This window comes from Triturus cristatus, chromosome 2_1 (genome assembly GCF_964204655.1).
Source record: "Triturus cristatus chromosome 2_1, aTriCri1.1, whole genome shotgun sequence".
Lineage (NCBI taxonomy): Eukaryota > Metazoa > Chordata > Amphibia > Caudata > Salamandridae > Triturus > Triturus cristatus.
In genome coordinates this window covers 694,674,727-694,696,313 of record NC_140581.1, presented here as the reverse complement: position 1 = coordinate 694,696,313, position 21,587 = coordinate 694,674,727, and the positions used below count along the sequence as shown (strand labels likewise).

At 41.8% G+C, this 21,587-nt stretch overlaps 1 protein-coding gene across 8 annotated transcripts in view; it reads left to right on the top strand.

Annotated features, from left to right (window-relative positions):
- Positions 1-479: 479 nt before the first annotated feature.
- The window catches only part of YTHDC2 (YTH N6-methyladenosine RNA binding protein C2), a 1,174,422-nt gene continuing 1,153,314 nt past the window's right edge, over positions 480-21,587 (top strand). For 3 of the 8 annotated variants that reach the window (XM_085632632.1, XM_085632631.1, XM_085632636.1), the window contains exon 1: positions 480-665. The gene's annotated coding sequence lies outside the window, so the exon portion shown is untranslated. Of the gene's footprint in view, positions 810-21,587 lie in introns of all 8 variants that reach the window. The other 5 variants (XM_085632630.1, XM_085632629.1, XM_085632635.1 and 2 more) reach the window with 3 other exon arrangements.

The window sequence follows — 21,587 nt, the reverse complement described above, 5'->3', positions numbered from 1 at the left end:
CGATTTCAAAATAAAGATTTAAATTACTCCAATACATTTCAATCAGTGGGCTGTTGGAGGACCTTAAACGGTTCCTGCGCATTTGTTGCATACCCTCTGAGAATGCTTCAACATCAAAAGCTCTTATGGTAGATGTCGAGGAGGACAGCATACATGCCAAAAGATGCGATTCAGGCAGTAGACTCTGGGTTTATTAAACGCAAAAAATGCTTTTCATTTAGCTTTTCCAAAGTTGAGAGACTCATACGTGCGGAGTAGAAAGCTTGCTCAGTTCCGTATAGCATAGGGGCCTCAGAATGAAGCACTGGCTGTCCTCACACTACGCGGGTCCAAGTTGCAAGGGCAGGAGAGGTTGACTCCTAAAGTGTCTTCCCTGGGTAACAACGACCACTAAATTCGGCGTCACTTTCAAAGGAGAAACGCGGTGCCCCGAGAAAGCAGCGCTGGAAGCGGCTACGGCAGGTGACGCACGCTCGTGACGCAGGGTAGAGCCCGAGTGGCTCTTCCCGGCGGAAGTCAAAGGCACCCGTCACTTTCACATGGGTCCCAGGGATCTGCCCCACCTGCCTGAGGCCCATACTCCGACTCCGTGAGAGGACCAGGCAGATATATCCATTGAAGAGCCAGTGAGTCGGTCAGCGGACTGAAGGCGGGGCGTGCAGCAGGTAAATGCTGTGCCAGGGGTACTTCAGTCAGGAGGGAGACAGTATCCGATGTACTTGGCAAACAAGGAGTTATGGAGTTTCTCGCAGCCGTCCGCTAGAAGGAGCGGTATGTTTGCGGGACACCGCGGCAAGTTCGTACTGCCGGTGAGGAAGATGAAGAAAACGTTTAAGTCCAGTAGCTCATCCTGCGGTTGTTGGTGTGGCTAATCTTCTGTAGGTTACACCACTGTTCGCTAGCACACACGCAGTAAATAGGGGCAATGATCACGCTTTGCGACGGCCACATGACTTATATAAACACATTAGGATTGCTACTAGTTTTCAGCCCGCCACTTCCTTGGTTTGCATCTCTGCTAAAAGCGTCATCTGGCGTTATAGCCCTACCCATGTTAACATGCCAACTCACCTTGGGAGCATTTTTTAAAATATATTTGTGCATAGCGGCGAAGTTTCCACGCTTTATGCGTGACTTGTTAGGGCATTCCTGTTGTTTTCCTAGACTTGTAGTCCGGATTTTATACTGGGTTATTAAATAAGACTACTAGTCCCAGAATTCTAAAAAAAAGAAAATGCTGGACTACATAGCCACACATGATACTGGGAAGCTTGGCAGCTATGTATATGACATTTTAACACTATTTTTGCGATGTCATCGCAGATAACTTCAGCTACCTGTTATAGAGAGCACTGCAACAATACTACATAGACTGGACTTTGGGTCATCATCTTTGTCTGTGATCGAATGGCTTTCCTCTCCATACTCTTATTAGTCCTACCCGTTGTGGTATCCTAGTTACCTGTGACAAGGTAACGGGATGACACAAGTTTTGGAATGTGGGTTGAGGTAGTTAAGAGTTGTCAAATGCTAAAAGAACAATTGATGGACAGAATGCAGAACAAAGTCATACATTCACCCCAGTACAGAGATCTGGGCCTAAATCCATCGTTTTTTTGCTCACCATGCCATTCCAGTTTGGACCCAGCCATATGCAAATCACTCTTGACCCTGCACCCAATGGAAACAGTCCAGCCCGTACTGCCAGGCCAGGTCCTCCCTGGACTGGAAACAAGCATCCTAGGACCGGTTTCGGGCTTTCAGCCCTCATCAGCCCGGATAGCTTGACTCCAGTGGCATGGAGAGCACGGAACCCACGTCTGGGCATACCCGTCCCACTCGGGGGAACAAATGAAAAAAGAACAATTGATGGACAGAATGCAGAAATAAGTCATACATTCACTCCAGTACAGAGATCTGGGCCTATATCCATCGTTTTTTTGCTCACCCTGCCATTCCAGTTTGGACCCAGTCATATGCAAATCAGCCTTGACCCTGTACCCAATGGGAACAGTCCAGCCCGAACTGCCTGCGGAGAATTGTCAGTTGAGAAGTGTTCCTGGTGACAAGTGGGTTGTCACGAGCTTTCTTTCTAATAAAGACTTAACCACTCATCTTTTGGACATCGTGATTCTTACAATTTGGTGACAAGTGGGTCTGGGACATATCTACCCACACTTGTGAAGAAGTACAGTCAATCGCATCTATTGTGGATGCTGGATTATGCCCCGTGGAGGAGAGCAGGTGGAGAAGACTTCGTGAGGGGCATACTTGTAGCCGCATTCCAGAAGGCTGTGCAGGAGCACTGTTTGTGATTTTTTTTTTTTCTTAGGGAAAATCACAGAAGTTGGCCACAGACCGTTGCACGGTTGGTGCAAGCAAGCTGCATGCATACCAGTGTGTGGGATCCCAGAACATTCGGTGAGCGTGTGCATGTCCGTCAACCAGTCAGCGTCAGCACATTGTGACGTTGAATGAAGAGGCTGTGTCCAACGGAGTGACATCATTGCGTTGGTACGTCGGTGCAATCTTGGATGTACTGCGTCCAGCATCGCTTCAGCTCTTTAGCGGAGAATCTTGCCAATGCGTATCTCGGTGATGCGCACACCAATTCAGTCAGTTGAAGTCCTGTAAAGGCATTTATTCATCGAAGGTGCACATACCTCACCATGCACAAGCAAAGTGAATAAGTAAAGATTTTTGGGGGATTTGATGTACTCGTTGATTCACACACCTTTTCGGGGGAGTAGTCTTTGTGTGGTTCACGGTAATCTGAACCAATAATTCGCACATCTGTTTTGGGGAATAGCCTTTGCTTGTGGTTCACGGTAATCGGCACCGGTGAATCACACACCTATTCTACAAAGTATTTAGGTGGAAGTTTATTTGGATCTTCTTCAAGTGCGAGTTACAGTGGAACTGAATATTTGGCAGCAGGTTCGGGATTCTTTACCGTTAAAGACAATAACTTGGTTCAAATATTTTTTTTGTTTTTATTCGGAGGGTCTAACTTGTCATTATGAGTGCCCAAAATAGTGGACTTACACCACCTGTTCCATTCTTACCTCGTCTTGGTGATCCATCATTGAAATGGCCAGATTGGACAAAGTATTTTCTAAACTATGTATCGGCCTTAGAAGAGGAGAGTGATGAAGAGTTCACATCATTTAGTTAGAAAAAATCCTGGTGCACAGTTTAGGTCTGGAGGGGTTACATATTTATAATCAAATGGAAAAGAAGGTTAGACCGAGAGGTGGTACAGATGTTTTTGAGAATACATTTGAAGACTTCGATATACACTACCATCCTACAGTTTGCGTAGCCATAGACAGGTACATGTTTTTCTGAAGGAAACAGACGAAAACTGAGTCGGTGGAGGACTACATTGCAGCATTGAAGAAACTGTCAGTCACATGTAAATTCGGGAACTTGCATGATGACCTCGTCACGGATCAGTTAGTAATGCAATCCAACAATGTGGGTATTTAGGAGAAACTGTGGGTGTGTTGTGATTCTCCCTTGCAGGAAATAGTGGCCAACATTAAGAAAGCTGAAATGTCATAAGATGTGCAAAGGCAGCCTCAATGGGTAACAATGAAGGGGAGGTGGTTGGTAAGGTTTCTATCTCTGAGGATGTGAAAAATAAGAGAAGCACTGCAACAAAAGGGTGAGTTGGAAGAGTGGCTCTAAAGGCACGACAGATGAGGAGGACAAAGGTCCCATTTGTTTTAGATGTGGGAATAAGGGTCATATGGCCAGGGATAGACGTTGTCCTGCAATTAGGTCAAAATGTGCGTTTTGTGGTATTGTGAGTCATTTTGCCAAGGTGTGTAGAAGCAAATTTGGTAGAGTGAATAAGAAAATAGTGAATTGTGTTGTGGAGAATGAGGAGGAAGGTGATGCAGGAAGTGAGTCTTTGAGTGATGGAGTGATGTGTATCGTAGACATGGTATTTTATGGCAGGGCCAAGTCGAATGGAGGGGCAAGTAGCAAGAAGAAACCATTGTGCGAAGTAACCATTGGTGGTATACTACTAAAGATCGTTCCTGACTCTGGTTCTTCTTATACTATAATACAATACACGGTATGGAAGAACAAATTTGTGAGCATGTTGGGTGATTGTTTAAGATCGACGGATGTACATCCATTTACATTCATTAAAGAAGAAATTCCTATGGTAGGGTTCACTGAAGCAGAATTTGAGTTTAAGAATAGGTCAGCGTGGGGAAAGTTGTATGTGGTGGAAAAAGGCCCATCGGTATTGGGATGGGTGGATAACTGTATTTTGGCCATTTTTTTAGATCTCATTAAGCGGAACCAAGTGGTGTTACTTGGCGAGCATAATAGTCCATGGAGAAGGAAGTGAGAGAGCACTTTCCTGAAGTTTTTACGGGTAAGGTTGGGAAAATGAGTGGATTTGTCCACAAGATTGTATTTAAGGACGGTGAAGTGCTGGTTTGTCATGAAGCGAGTAACATTCCTAGTGTGAAAGATGGTGTGATGGCGGAATTGGATGATTTGGAAAGTAAAGGTATCATAGAGCCTTTGGAGAGTGCAGTGGTTGGCTCCCTTGGTTGTCGCACGCACACCGGATGGTCGTTTGCGTTTGTGCATTGACTTAAGAGATTTAAAGAATTCAACTGCATCCTGATACCAGAGACCTCGCTGCAATCATCACCCATTTTGGTTGCTATAGATTTATTTGCATGGTGGAACATGATGAAAGGTTAAAGACAGTTTTGGAGAAAATGGCTAAGAAGGGTTTCACTGTAGAGTTGAAGAAATGCAAGCTTGCAATCAAATCGGTCATATATTTGGCACACAGGGTGAGGAATGATGGCATCTCACCAAAAAATAAATTAATTGAAGCTGAAAGCAAGGCTCCAGCACCTACCTCCAAGGAAGAGGGTAAAACATTTTTTTGGTTTAATAGAGTTCTACTCCAAAGTTGGGCATAATTTCCCGATGAAAACGCATAATTTGAGGGAATTGTTGGAGTTAAGGCAGGAATTTATGTGGAATGATGAACTATAATTTTTTTTTTTTTATTCATTTTTATAGCCATACAGTGTTCCAGAACATTTTGTAGTGTAGGATAAGTACATGGTTTGTATGTCAATAATTCGAACTATGATAAACATTTGGGGAAAGGTGCAGGGGGACAGGGCACTACCACAGAATAGTCAGCGGCACATTACAAAATAAACGGCACATTATAAGGCAGACAGGCAAAGTGTGATTTGCATGCACATACATAGTATAATTTGACCTTCCCATTGTCTGATAGGCTTCTGGAGTGAGTCATCAATCTTCCCAAAATTTCCAGCTCCACTAAATAGGCATGAGCGACTAATGCGTAGCTGTCGCTAGATTTAGGGATATGTCGGGCGAGTCAGGTGTATCTGCGTTTTGTGCGCTCAACCATTGAATAAAGTGGGCCCATATGTCTTTGGTTCTGGATGCTAGGGGCATTATCTCCCAAAAGACTGACAGTTGCTCTTGGCAGTAAGTGATCTCATGAATCCATGTGTCTATTGAGGGAGCAGTGCTTTTGCCCCAATGCACGGCGATTCTGCGTTTGGGTAGTAGAAGCATCATGGCTAGTAGGGGGTGCGATGCAGGTGGACATTTTTTTAGATATCCTAGCAGGTGTGCGTTCCAAGTCAGTCCCCATAACCTCATGTAGTATCTCATAAACCATGACCCAGAATTCGTCTATGGAGGGGCTTTGCCACGCTAGGTGCAGAAAGGTGGTCTGTAGTTGTTTGCATCTCCAGCAGTTCGCATCTGGCCGGAGATCCATTCTAAATAACCAAAGTGGGGCATGGTAGATGCGATGGAGGAATTTAAAGTGGATTAATCTTACTTTGTAGTTTAGGTAGAGGAGCTCAAGCTGGGTGCAGTAGAAGGTCCACTGCTAAGTCGGTGGGGGGCGGCTCTAGTTCTGTGCTCCAGTTGGCATGTGCCTTAGTCATTGTCACTGGAGATGTACGTTGTGTAGTGTTGTAGAGGCGTGTAATAAATTTCAGAGGAAAGGGATCAGTTAACAGGTGTTTCGAATGCAGGCAGAGCAGGTGGTGCGGTCGGGAAGGAAGTTTGTAGCTGCTGACAAGTTGTCCGAATTTGATAATATAAGAGCAGGTCTGACATGGTGGGGGGGCCCTAGTGTCCCCTGTGGGGCAGTGAAATAGTTGTCAGGGTAGAGATCTGCAAAGGTGGTGAAGCAGAGTCGTTTCGCCCTCCCCGTGGCTCCACTGTCTTGCAAGGGAGGAAGCTGAGGATTATATGCCAACGGGATAGATGCGGCATAAAGTATCGGGATATTAGTATTTGTACGCAATCCCTCCTATGCCCATCTCCGAGTTTGCACAGTGTTTAATTCTCCTCTGGGGCCTTTGCATGCTTGCTGCGTAGCAACCTGTAGTGGAGTGGGTGCAGCCCTCTCTTTTTTTCACAGTGACATGGTGTTGGAATGGAGCCAGGTACAGCCAATGGTGTAGAAACTGGGCTTGTGCGCAGGAAGCATATAATGTGAGGTCCCATGAGCCTGGACCTCCCTGTTTAAGTGTCAGTATCAGTAATTCCCATGATATACAAGTTTGTTTGCCCGCCCATGCCATGGATACCATAAGGGAGCGAAGCTGTATGAAGAATGCGAGGTCGAGTGGCAGGATAGGTTTACGAATAAATATAAAAACTTTGGCAGCACCACCATTTTTGCTATGGCGATTCTGCCAGCCTGTGACAAGGGCAGTCTAGACCAGGCCAAAACCCTCCCATCAAGCCAGTCTCCAGTGCGGCCATAGATCATATTCCAGAGTTCGTGTGTATCGCGACTGAGCCAAATTCCCAAGTATTTGATCGGGTCTGTTGCCCAGGTTAAGGGATAGAACAGTGCAAAGGAGAGCATGGCGTCAGAGGAAGCAGAACCGATTTGGACCAATTAATGTTTATTCCTAACAATCCCCTGAACTGGGTGATCTCCCTAAGCACAGGGTCCAGGTTCTCCTCAGGCCTGTTTATGTAAAGAGTAATATCATCTGCGTAAAGTGAGACGATCAACCCTCTGGATGTGAATTTCAGTCTTTGCGCCAGGGGCTCCATTGCCACTGCAAAAAGAAGAGGGGAAAGAGGACATCCCTGTCGTGTGCCCCGAGTTACTGGAAATTGATAGACATTAGGCCATTTACTTTAAGTCTTGCAGTGGGATTTGTGTAGAGTAAATGGATTAATATAATGAACTTAGTGCTAAAGCCCATTCTGGACAGGATCGCGAACAAGTAGGACCACTCTAGGCAGTCACGTGCCTTTGTGGCATCTAGGAAGGCAGCAAGTTCCGGTTCTTGAGGATCTAGATTGTGCATTGCTGCAAATACGGTGCATAAATTGTGTGCCATGGAACGTCCTGGAACGGACCCCGATTGATCAGATCTGGCGATGAGTGAGAGAAGGGATAGTAGTCTTTTAGCAAGTAAATTGGCAAATATTTTATTATCGATATTAATGAGGGACAGCTGGTGGTACGAGTCTCAAATATTCACCAGTTTGCCCGCTTTTAGAAGTGACATTATTACAGCTTCTCGCATGGATGGGGTTGAGCCCTCGTGTCCATTGACTCTAGGTAGACTTCAAGAAGGTGAGGTGCTAGTGCTGCTGCATACGTTTTGTGAAAGGAAGCTGTCAGCCCGTCGAGTCCCAGGGCCTTGTCTCCTGGCATGCTGTGTATTACCTGAATTATGTCCTCAGTGGTGAAGAGCTTGTCAAGGTAAGTGCGGTGTACCTCACTCCGCTATAACCGCTCAATTTGAATCCAAGTATTCAAGCAAATCTGCAGTCGAGTTGTAGTTGGTGGAGCTATATAGTGCAGCATAAAAGTCTGCAAGGAGATCAAGAATGGTATGCTTGTCTCCCATTTGGCAAGAATCTTCCTCTAGGAGCTCATAAATGTATGATGAAGCCCACGGGTGTCTAACCACAAAAGGATTTTGATGCAATCAAACATGAACTAAGCACAGCTATTCCCTTGCAAGGTTTTGAAATTGCAGCACGTAGTACTATAACCACGGATGCTAGTGGGAAAGGTTTGGGAGCAGTCTTGACACGAGTGGGTGTGTCTGGTGAGGAAGTCAGTGGCTTTTGCCTCGCGTTCTTGATCTCCACCTGAGGAAAAGTACTCAGTGATTGAAAAGGAGATGCTGGCTGCAGTTTGGGCGATGGAGAGATTCAGGCAATACGTTTGGGGTACCCGTTTCATGTTACTCAGTGATCATAAACCTTTGATGAAGGTGTTAATATGGAAAGGAATTATTAAGGCTACACCTAGGATAGCAAGAATGGCATTGAGATTATAAGAGTTCATGTACACAATGGAATATTTACTGGGGCAATGGAATAAAGTAACAGATTTTTTGAGTAGTTTTCCTCGGTTAAATGACACAGAAGATGTTTGGGAAAATTTCAGTGTAGCGGTGGTAAGTGATAACTGTGACACTATTGTAAAGGAAGATTGGTAAGTGGAGTACAGGGAAGATGAAGTGTTAAACAAGGGGAGGAATTTCCTTACGGATGGTTGGGCAAACAAAAAGGAATTGCAGGGAGAATGCTGGAGTTTGTGGAAGTTCAAGGACGAGCTGTGTCTTAGTGAAGAAGATTATGTCCTTAGAGCAGAAAGGATGGTGCCACCAAAAACATTAAGAGCTAGAGTCTTGAACATAAGACATGAAGGACATCTGGGTATTGTGAAGCAGAAGAAGAGAGTAAAAGCTGGATACAGGTGGCCTGGAATAGACAGAGATATAGAAAAATGTGTGCAGAATTGTAAAACAAAGTCAGAAAAAGCTCAATCTGTTTTTAGACTGCCACTTGGTAATAGGAGATGTCCTTGGGAGGATTTGAATATAGACATTTTGGGCCCCATTTTGAATGAGTGGGGGGAAAGCAAGTATGTCATTGTTGCAATAGACCATTATTCAAAATGGCCAGAGGTTGAAGTAGTGGGAACAGTTGATACTAAAACCATAATTTCCTTTCTAGAAAAATTGTTTTTAAAAGAGGGCATTCCAAAAACCATATTGAGTGATAATGGTCCACAATTTAGCTCAGAGAAATACGTTTTTTTAACAGAGGAATGGTATTCTTGGGAAGAAGACTCCAGTGTACCATCCTGTTAGAAATGGCGTTGTGGAACGCTTCAACAGGGTGATGATGGGGAGTGTTAAGGCATCTATCAATGCTGGCAGGGATTGGATGAACGAATTGTACAATACTATTTGGGCATTCAGAATAACACCTATGGGTACAGAATGCAGTGCATTTAGAATCTTGAGAGGTAGGGTCCCGTTCACCAAATATAATGTGGTTCGGAAGAATATGAGCATTTGCAGTAAGTGGTCTCCTACAGTTGTGATATCCAAGTTGAGGAGAATGCAAGATCTGTACAAGTACTATTATGATAAGAGACACAGTGTGAGGAAGGTGCACTTGGCACCAGGTGATTGGGTGATGGTGAAATTGGGCCAAAAGACGAAGAAGGGGGACACCAAATTTTCACAACCGTTGGAGGTGAAGGAAGTATATGTAAAGTCTGTTCGGTTGAGTGATGGAAATATGTGACATTTTAATAGGATGGCTAGATGTAACAACATTCTGGAATGGCAAGCCTCTGGAGAGAAGAATGTTCTGTCAACCATGGATTGGATGTGGTAAGAAGAGACAGGTGGAAAGAGGGTAGTGTCTGAATCTGCATTTGAAGAAGCGAGGAGAGGTTATGGAAGTGACCCCTGTTACTCTGTATCAGAATTAGTAGTTCCTGGGACTGGTGCTAAGGCAATACGTATGGGAAGACCAGTGGTACTTCCTAAGAAATTTGAAGGCTTCATAATGTAAATAGTTGGAAAAAGGGGATATGACTCTCTGGCATGTTATTCCTTTGCATGTCATTAACTCTTCAAATTATTTTTGGGGCATTGTCTTGAACTTTACCATTACTATGTGTATTTGGACTAACTGTATTTAATGCAATATATATACAACATAATGTGTATTAAGTTGTAAGCTTTGTGTTGTGTAAAGAAGGGAGATGTGGTATCCTAGTTAGCTGTGTCCAGGTAACGGTATGCTACAAGTTCTGCCATGTAGGTTGAGGGAGTGGAGAATTATCAGTTGAGAAGTGTTATGAGTGGCAGGCGAGTTGTCACCAACTTGCTCTCTAATAAAGACTTACCACTCATCTTCTGGACATCGTGCTTCTTACACCTGTGGACCAATTCCTCTTTAGCATTGCTGTTGACTGGATATTGCAGGCTTAATTCACTCTGTACCACGATTGTGCCCGAGTGCTTTTTCTCTGTCCTCCCCACCTGTCTCCGTTCATCTATCTTTGAGTTTCTGACACTGAGCAGAGCTGCACTGACTTACATGCTCTCTCCTTTACCCAGTCTCAGCTTATTCTCTTCCCCCACCCTGTCCTTGTCTGGCCTCACCTCTCCAGCTCCACTTTGGTCGCTGCTATTGGCTTTCCCAATGCCTGATGCTTTTATAATTGTTCCCACATTGGCATAGCAAGTAACGGCAACTGGCCATCTTAGAAGTCTTTTTGCTATACTTTTAGGATGGCTTCTACCCTGATTAGGCAACATAGTGTCGCGCAACACAAAGGTCATCCTGAAAGTTTGAAAATGTTATTTATGATATTTTCAATATCGCCACCACTTTGCATGATGCAATATGGTGAAGAACCTGAAAGTACACATTTATTTTCTATACTGTCAAGATGCATCCTGTCACCATGGATCAGGTAATATGGTGGCCATCTTGAACGTATTAGAAACACACTTTTCAATCAACCAATCAATCAGAATCTTATAAAGCGTGACTACTCACCTGTGAGGGTCTCAAGACGCAATGTGCTGGGTCTGTGGGCCCAGTCTAAGAGCCAGGTATTGAGGTCCTTCCTGAATAGCGGCAGTGATGGTGATTGCCTGAGGTGCAGAGGCAGAGATTTCCAGGTCTTCGCAGCGAGGTAGGAGAAGGGTCTTCTTCCAGCCGTGGTCTTGCAGGTCCTCGGGACTGTGGCCAGGGCCTGTTCAGCAGAGCAGAGATGTCTGGTAGGAGCATAGAAGATGCTTGGATTGGGTAAAGGACAGAGCTGGATAACTAGATCATCTTACTTTGTAGTATTCCCAAAATGGGTAAATAGTTCTAGAGTGGCAAAGAATTATTATATTTTAATAGTCCGGAATGATCCTTCCAGAGCAAGGCAGAGAAACAGCCAACATGTGTTTCGCCTCTTCTCGGGGCGCATGCTTGGGGCTTTCTGAATGCGTTGGAATTGGTGAAATAATTACTGCATGGTCTAAGGTCGAGAGAGTCTGTGACTGGATAGCAGGGAAGCGTGTGCACTATTCCATCTTATTGCGGAAAATCCTGCTGTCTGCTAATAATCACTGGCTCGTAATAGAGCAACGTAGTAACAACTAACGGCGCAGTCGATCTGAAGTCCATATCACTGCGTTCATGTGTCCTCAATTATTTCACCAATTCTAAGGCTTTGAGAAAGCCCCAGGCTTGCGCGTCGTGAAATGGTGAAACTAGTTATATGGTTCTATTTTCACTCAAGCATCTTGTCTTAATGGGTTAGGGTTTTCCCATTTAGACATTTGGATCCAATTCAGTATCGCCCATTAAACTAGGATGGATAACCTCCGGTACTTATTACCCCTCTCTACTGCTCAAGAAACACTTCTAAGATGTCTGATCGAACAATAGTAGAACTTGACCAACAAGCATTGGCAAAGCCAATTTGTCTCTGATCTTGGTGCTTTTAAGTCACCGCCAATGGCTGTGACGGTTATGGCATAACTTTAAAAGCAGTGGGAAAGCGAAGAGTGGCGACCTGAATGGATTGGCAAAGTTAGACTGTTTGCATAGCTTGTGCCAGATGTGACATCATCTTATCCAAAATACCCACTGTATACCATGTGCTGCAATCATTATACCAAAGCCTGCATTATACCTAGGTTTGTGACTTGGCCCGTATTTTGCCACCCTTTCCAGTATTTTCATGTAAAGAACAGTAAAATTTTGGAAAAAACTGTAAAAGCCGTTATTTTTGCCCTTTGGAAATGTAAACTTTAAATGGCAAATACAAAAAGCAATCGCTTAAATTAATTTTAGAGTTGTTTCAACTATTTCTATTAGATTATTTAAGCTAATAGAGGCTAAATTGTCATGAGTACATAGGATATTGTAGATCTGATTCAAATGGCACCAGTTTCTCAACTTTATTTCATTCACTGAGTACTTCTTCGTACTGCGGATTTGTTTTAAGATTTTGCCACTTAGTGTACTTCGAGAAGTTTGACTTTTTAGATTAGTCCTCTCTCTATGTCAGGCGCACTGCACCGTACGTCATGCAGTCTTCCCTTTATATCTGTTACGGCCTCGCGCACGCATGGCTATACATCTTTGCTGTTGTTACCTTAAGCGACCGGACCTCGTGGAGGAGTTTAGAGATTACGTGATTAAGGTAATTGCACACAATTCGGTGGCATTCACTTTGCGACTGTTCTTTGAGTTTAGATGACTCTAGACAACATATGCACCACGTACTTATTGCTGCTATTATTATTTACACAGACGCCTTGGGCATACTAACACTATAAACTTCCGGGTGACCAACGCACTCCATGAGTACGCGTTTGACCTACAGCGGCTAAGTAAGTGGGAATCCATTACATTTTTGTTGTTTAACCATGTGAATCCTTTAGGCCTTGGACGCCAGGAACATATTTAGGTAACACTCTTGTTCGTTCCCCTTCACTCCATCCAGTATCGTCATTTGGCAACAAGGTAACCTAGATCGTTACAACCAAGTTTTTCGGAGGTGAGCCCTCCCATCATATTAAATTAGGATATCACACATATTGGTGCACTGGGGATTAGTGTAAGTTAGGCAGATTTTTTCCTTTCGTTCTGTCTTTTAACATTGATGTGTTCACGTGGTTTCGGTGGTCCTACAGGTGTGATCTTCACAAATTTTTCTTCATGCTTATCATACGGAGCTTATGCAACATGAATGTGAACATTTTCTGCATGTTTTCAAACGCTTTGTTTTTAAACGCCTTTATTTCATTTGATTACCAATTGGTCTTTGTTTTATTTGTTAATATGTAATTGGCTGGTATATAGTACTGGATGTTAAGCTTAAACAGTGTTATATGTGTAGTGCGTCTTGCTTCTGAATAGTATCAGATGTTTATTCTTTGCACTTTAGAAATGAATCATATACATGTGTATATATATATATATCTTTTCAGCATTCCCCTGACGAAGATTTTGATACCGAAATGCATTGGGACGCCATGATGTTGTTTTGAAAGCATTTGTTCATTTGAATCATATAGAAAATAAAGAAGATTCCTGACATTGGTTTCATATACATTCGTGAAGTTATGTTTGAAGAGTATTGACATTCGTCATGTAATGCGAACTGACTTCTGAAGTTGTAATTATTATGATTTTCACTTAGGATCACAATGTTGAATATTGTTTTTCACAAGACACTGTTATTTATGGTTTTGATCACATCATTATATGAAGGTCATTGTATTATTGTCGTACTGATAACGTTTTTGAAACATTGAAATTAGCACCTTATAGGGCTGGTGAATAGTGCGCCTTTGTTTTCAAACAACTGTTTGAAAAATTTTGAACTCTTATTATATCACACATTGACTGTGGAAACATTACCATCTCTCACTCACACGCACACTTGCCTCACACACCTGTGCACAGACACTGACAAACTTGCACACAGCAGCATGCATAATTTTTTTACAATCTTCCGGGTCCACTATAAATAACTGGCTCATGTATTATTGCCCTGTGCAGCCAACCTCTACTCCCTCCATAATTTGTTTCCAAGTTTCGTAACTATTTCTGCCACATGGAAGGGCATTTGTCACACTTGCAGTGTGGTCAACAGCGGAGCACAGATTAAAGGCTCAGCGCTGTCTGGCAGTATAAGGACTAATCAGAGAGCTTGTGCTTTCTGCTATTTTTGTTTTAAAAGTAATTCTTTATTATAATTTTTCTTATTTTACAGCTGATGGCAATTATATTGCTTAGACCAGCAGTTTTCCAAAGCCAATTGACAATGTCAACAGTTATTTTAACATACCAGTAGAAACTGGCACAAATATTATACATTTCCCTTCACTTCCAGATACTTCCCCTTCCATCAGTCTCCCCACGGCATGTGTTTAGGCTGCACTGATTGAAAAGGAAATCCCAGAGATGGGTTACTTGGAATCAATAAATGTTATATTTATAAACTTAGATAACTATTAGCAGGTACGATCTCCTATAAAAAGTAGGTGGTATATAAAAAGTCGATGATAGTATATAGTTTTACCTTTATCCCTTAATCTTCGTTTCCTGATGAAATGTACCGAAAGGTGTTCAGTAAACAAATGTTGTCAATAATTGTATTCCCTCTAGAAAATCCTTTGTACTACGGTAGATACGGACCCCATATGCTTTAAATAGCCCCATCGGGTCATTCAGCATATGGTTTGCTCAAGCAATGCTAAGCATAACAGTTCTGTAGTCCATTCAATTACTGTTAGTATAGGTTAAATTTTCCAGTGTTGAAGGGCTCATATTTTCACTGTGAATAATATGTTGCCTTCCACCAGCGCCAATATGAGACTGAGTTTTCTGTATACATAACGTAATGTAGAAGGCCTGATTTATTGAGGGGGATAAGGGTAGTGTACCTGTATTTTTCAGTATTTGTTAAACCGATTTCCAGTAAATCTGGAGTTTAAAGTAGGACCACAGTATGTGCACCGTGTCACACCTCTGGAGTCTGCATCTTCTGCATTTGTCATTGGGACATAAACCTGCTTCGTGAATTTGTACCAGAGTCTAATACTAATCATGCACTGTCTTGAAATAGGCATTCTTAAAACATGCCTTTATGTAATTCACTGTCAGGCGTCTCCTTTAAAGAGTACCCTTCTTCTGCAATATGTTCAGTTTGTAATAGTGTCTGCCTTTTCTCTTTGATCTTTTGCTCCGACAGCAGTTGAGTGTGAGTAGTAAGTGTACTGTGTAAGATAAATACAGCCCCTCTCTTCTTACGCCATGTCACTGTGTATTGTAATATTGGGAAGGTCTGAAGATTAATTTGAGCCCATGCTGAAGTTCGTCCTTAAATAGTGTACGAGTTGTCTTTGTTGCCAGACCTGTGATTGAGGGATGTTATATTCTACTATCAGGTCCTGATACGATTTTAAATCTCCCTGTCTCAAGACATCATCTATTGCGTGTATTCGCCTTGTACCCATATATGCCAGTATATCAGTTTGCTCCCATCATTAGTCCCGCATTATTCCATAAAGGTGCATCATTATGTATGAATTTGTGTATTTTAAGTCATTTATAGGATGTATGCCCTGCATTTAACATTGCTCGAGTGGTAGAAGGAAGAGGGGGTGAAGTGGTTGACCTTTTATAGTATAATCTGTGAAGGCTGGGTTCGTGACATGTAAGAAATATCTATGATAACCCATTTTGGGGGATAGTCCCAATCCTGCAAAAAGTACGGGATCGGTGACATGTGATATGCCATATGGTAAAGCTGCATATCGGGGAGTCGTAATCCTCCATTGTTGTGGCTCTGTTTAATTTTGAGTGACGATGTTGTTTTGCTGTCCAACACAAAGTTTTTTTTACTTATACCATTATATTTTAAGTATAATAGTTTAACACGGTAGCTGTACCATACTGTGAATATAGTTCTGTTGTGGTACTACCACTATCTTTATCACCTGCACTCGTCCCAATAGTGACAACTGAAGGGCAGACTACCTAGAAAATCATCCCTTTTATCCATTAGTGGTTGCATATTCTGATGTATTCTAAACTTCTATTGATCAGCATTCTTGGTTGTTAATGTTGTGATGTTTCCATTGAAACCCATGTGCCTTGACAATATGTACACCCATGCCTTGGGAGAACTTCACTCTTATCCCAATTTATTCAGTACCCTGAAAAGGATGCAGAGGAATTGAAAAAAGTTATTAAACTAGTTAATGAGGTTTCCTGATGTTTTATTGTCAACAAAATCTCACTTGTGTATAAAAGTATCTTGGCCGAGCACAGTCCCATATCAGTTCCCACTAACTTGTTCCGATTGTCTAATAGCAGCCACCAACTGTTCTAGTTCTGGTAAAAATAGAATTGGGAATAACAGGCAACCTAGTCTGGCACCCCTATGGATAGAAAGTTGTCTCTAACAGTGAAAATTGTATCAAACCGTAAGCCCCGAAAGTTTGTTTGTGCTTTAGGGTGCAGCCACTGTACTTTCTCGATACAATTTGGGCCTATTCAAAGCCTAGTCGTCGTTCTGAAAAGGTACCTCATTTGATCCGGACTAATACTTTTTCTGCATTGAGTGTTACTGCAAAAGTTTAATCTGGGTCATCCATCACAGCCCAAGGTCTATTGGAAATTAGTCTTAAAATTTCTGGATTTATCTCCGAGTACAAACCCTATTTGTGATTCATGTACTAAGCTTACACTTCTTATCCTATTTGCCAGTATCTTAACATCTATATTAAAAAGTGATATTAGTCTGTAATTTGAACGATGTATGTTATCCCTGTTTGGCTAAGGAAGCAATATTGAATGGCTTAGTAGAAATGACTATGAAGGTCCCCTGTGGCCTCGAGAATTTTTTAAAACATCCTGTAGATTTTGTAAGCCAAATGATTTAGTAATATTCTAAAAATGCTACGATAGATCATAGTCTCCTGATGCCTTGCTGTAGTGCACATCAGCAAGTACTTCCTCAATTTTCTTAATGAAAATGTCAGCATCTAAAAGTACGCTACAGTCTTCCGATAGCTTTGGAATGCAATTCTCGTCAAAGAAGTTGAGCTCTACTGGGGTGGTACGTGTTATTTCTGATTTATAACGTTTTTTTTATAGAAATCAGCAAAATCTGCAGTTATTTGTAGTGTGTGTGACTATAATCTTCGCATCTTTTTATATAGCTGATATAGGAGATTGGGATTGTCTTTGTTTTTAGTTGAGCAGCCGGAGTTTTCCAGTTTTCTCTTTCTGTTCATAGAGGCGTAATCAAGTGTGTTCTGTTTTGTTAGGAAACAGTGCATTGAGGTTGAATTCTTTTTTCTTTTGTAAATGTTGCCTTATGCCTCAGGTGGAGGGTTTTGTATATTGGGTGTTGGGAGTTTTAATTTCCTTCTTTATTTTGTGTTGGAGTTCAGTGCCTTTTCTTTTACGAAGGGCCAAATCTCTCCTAAGAACCTCCTTTGCTGCCACTGTAGTGCACATCAGCAAGTACTTCCTCAATTTTCTTAATGAAAATGTCAGCATCTAAAAGTACGCTAAAGCTTCCGATAGCTTTGGAATGCAATTCTCGTCAAAGAAGTTGAGCTCTACTGGGGTGGTACGTGTTATTTCTGATTTATAACGTTTTTTTTATAGAAATCAGCAAAATCTGCAGTTATTTGTAGTGTGTGTGACTATAATCTTCGCATCATTTTATATAGCTGATATAGGAGATTGGGATTGTCTTTGTTTTTAGTTGAGCAGCCGGAGTTTTCCAGTTTTCTCTTTCTGTTCATAGAGGCGTAATCAAGTGTGTTCTGTTTTGTTAGGAAACAGTGCATTGAGGTTGAATTCTTTTTTCTTTTATAAATGTTGCCTTATGCCTCAGGTGGAGGGTTTTGTATATTGGGTGTTGGGAGTTTTAATTTCCTTCTTTATTTTGTGTTGGAGTTCAGTGCCTTTTCTTTTACGAAGGGCCAAATCTCTCCTAAGAACCTCCTTTGCTGCCACTCAAAGGAATTACATTAACGTTACAGTCTCTCTATTTAAAACAAGATAGTCCTAAAAGTTCTACTGTAGGACTTTTTGCAGTAGGAAATTAGTATTTGGAGGTATTTATTCTCTACCTCTTGGCAAACAGTACCACAACCCCCATATCCAATTTCAGTTGTATCAGGACATGAGTTGATATCCCTCTCTTATTTAATTGCTAGAGACTTGTCTCAGTAAAGATGTTATGATGAGGAAATAGGCTCTTCGAGAACATGTACCATAGATACAAGGTGAATGCATATTCCTTTTTCCTGGGGTGCGTGATTCGCCATGAGTCTACAGGGTCATAGCCTGCCTCAAGGTCATGAAAGAGTGCGCTGTCACTCCCATTTCCCTGATCCCCGCTAAGCTTTGTTCTACAACCGGATCTAGTGCCAGGTTCAGGTCCCCTCCTATAACCAATGTGGCAGACCCAAACTGGGTCCACAATCTGGGTAGGATGGGAAAGAAGCTTGTCCTAGAATTGTTTGGGCACATATAGAAGAACCCAGTATTACAGTTAGTAATGCTATAATGTTAGCAAAAGCATGCCTCCCATAGAATATGTCCACATTTTGAGTAGCGTATGCTGTAGTGATTTTGTGTATTAAAACATTGGGTGTCTTAGTGTCCAAGTAAGACAACACGTTCTTTTGCTTAATGTAATCAGGCGCTGAAAAATCTACTCGCCCCCTGCTATGGCATTCAGATTTTATCAGGTCGAGCTATTTTCAGGACCTACTGCTCCGTTCTGGTTAGTGAACTTAGGCACACAGGGCTCCATTTTGATTACATTTGATTTTCTAACACGCAACCTTTAAATAGCTTCTAAATGAATAATACAATTATTTCAAAATATATCAGGAATTGCGTAAAAAAAAAAAAATTCTTCCGAAGTGTGATACAAATAAATATTTAAATAGGAGCAAAACAAATCAGAAGACTTTATTGATGATGTGCAAACTCTATTTCCAAACATTGAACACTGTAAAGATTTATCAGGTAAACCCGGTCAGTGGGAAATTTTGTGGCCATTTCAATGGAAAATCTGCTGATTGCAAATGACAATGTCCTACCACTTGATGCTTTAGTTATGTTTAAATTAGTAAACTTGAACTAAAAGTGATAGTTTTTAAACATGATTTGAGAAATATCTCGGATGACAGTGCTTTTAATGACGTAAGAGGCAAGTCAGGTATCATGTGTCTGCTATATGTGGCTAGATTTGTATTATATATGGAACAAAAGTTTAGTCTATTACGTTTTTTTTACTGGCAAACATGCTGAATTTGCGTATTTAAAGATGCTGTCATATGTGATCATGAATAAAATAGCGGTTCAGTAAATTCCAATATTTGCTCAGGATCACCTAATTTGTAACCAGTTTATGGGTCAAGAAGAGCATTAGAATTAGGTTGAGTAGATTATTTAAGTCATTAGACTTGCAGGTTTGCTAACATTTTTTTGATTTTTCGAGGCCTGGTAATGATTCATACCATTCACATTAGGGATAGTATAAAAAACGCGGTATTATGGTGTGTAGTTCTGGTGTTTGGTGTATTCTAGATAAATCTCTCTCTTTGTATGTCTCTCTTTGATTCCACATCCAATATGGGAGATGGCCCAGGAGTTGCCTCTCCTACTTCTCTGGGTATGTCAAGCCCCCTAAGGGATATTCCCCTCTTGCTGTCAGACATGTAATGTATCAAGGTTGTAAGTAACTCTTTGAATGAAGAAGCTAGGGGGAGAAGGACTATGTTGCATTGTGTTCAATTTTTTGTGATATTTGTGTTATAGGGGTAGACCTATAGGATATTGTGTCTGATCCTTGGAATGCATGTACAAGATGTATAGTAGGTATTCAAATCGATAACTTTTCAATTCCTTATAAAAGTATAACTAATGATTGTGTATGGATATAGCCTTACATTTTCCATAGGCTAGCTAATATTACCTTTTCTCCATTATGCCATTCTACCCTGTGTTCCTATGCAGGGACCTGGGTTGTTACTAGAACAATAGAAGTTTATGCGAAGTGTAAACATGGAAGGAAGAAGATATTGAACTGTCCTATACCAGAATGGTCTCAGAATCATAGCATCTTTGCACAAACAAAATGTCCCCTTTCACTTACTGTGTTCAAAGGATTACTGGTATGTACGTGATAAGGAAACCATATCCTTTGCGATTCTGTAAAGTCAGTATATAAAGACCCACTGTTTTTAGCTTTGTTGTATAGTTAAGCTTTTAGGGGGATCTGAAGTTGTCTCGATTTTTATTTGAGTTTACTTCTTCATGTTTATCCCCCTCTGCCCATCTCCTTGTGTACTAGTCTTGTCTGTCTTTTTCATATGACCGTGACATCTGAATGGGGCTTACTTCTGAGGCTACAGTTTTAGGTACCGACTTTTCCCCAATCTCATCAGACTACGGTTCAGTGTTTGATGTGGGTAGGTATGACGTGTCCATCTCCCGGGATCCATATTATCCAAAAATTGTTCTAAGTCCTTTGGTTAATAAAAGTCCTTATGCCTTCAGTTAACAGTTACCGGCATCAAGGCTGTTTCCGAAGGCAGTATCAGTGATCCCATTTACGTAGACGAGGGTGCAAAACCAGGAATTTATTCCTTTTCATAACTGTGTCTTCGGAAAAACAGTCGGTCACCAATATTCTGTGCTCTTAGTAAGTAAAGGGGCCACTATGGCATTTTGAAGCCTCAATAACTTGGATGGTCTGTTGATGGTGCTGAAAATATATTATGACTGATTTGACATTTTTTGTTTTCCGGAACATTTAGGCCCGACTGTGTGGTCTGAAATTCCAGTGGTGAGGTGAACGTTTGACCTGTGAATTATGGCAGAAATGATTGAAGAAAGGTGAAGATAATGTCAGACTCCAGCTCTTCTGGGATCCCCATTGGTTTCACATTATTTCTTCAGGCTCTGTCTTTCATGTCTGCCACTTTGTGACAGAGTTGCCACAGTTCATCCCCTACCTTCAGAAGGTTCTCCATTCAGAAAATCTTGCCATCCATGTTATCTAGCCTTCTATCTAATGTGTACAATTTGGATTTGAAGCCCAGCATTTCCACCTGCAGTGACTTCACATCTACCACATTCTTTTAATGGGTTAGCTCCTGCCGTAAAGTTTCCAGAGTAATGTTTGCCATGGCAAACTGTGTATTCTTTTATTTCCCAGATAGAGCTTCCAAGAACAACAGTTGTCTAGATGACTTGTGTTTAGAGATGTGGTCAGCATCTGATAATGCAGTTTGAAGCATGTTGTTGTCAAAGGTTTCCGTAGGGCGTCTCTATTGAGAACACAGAAGTAGCCATCCTCTATTTGTGAGACAATACATAGTTTATAAAAGAATCACATATTGACCAAATGTATGACATGAGCCAGTGGTGTACTTCGTAAGAGTGATGGTGGAGAAAGACCTCAGTACTTCCTTTTGATGCCTAGGTTTAGGTGCTCTCCACTAGAGTCTCCCAGGGTAATGTTTCTTATTTGAACTGTGATTACCCCTTTTTAGGTCGAGGACTGTCCGGTCTGCCGAAGGCAGAACCGGAAGTCGGAGATTTAATGTTTCTGAGAGTGGCTCCTTAGCCCGCCTCTCTTTTTGCCTCTCCTCCATTGGCTGGCTTCCTAAACGGAGGCCAGCCATTGGAGGAGAGAGCCGTCCCTCCAAATAGGC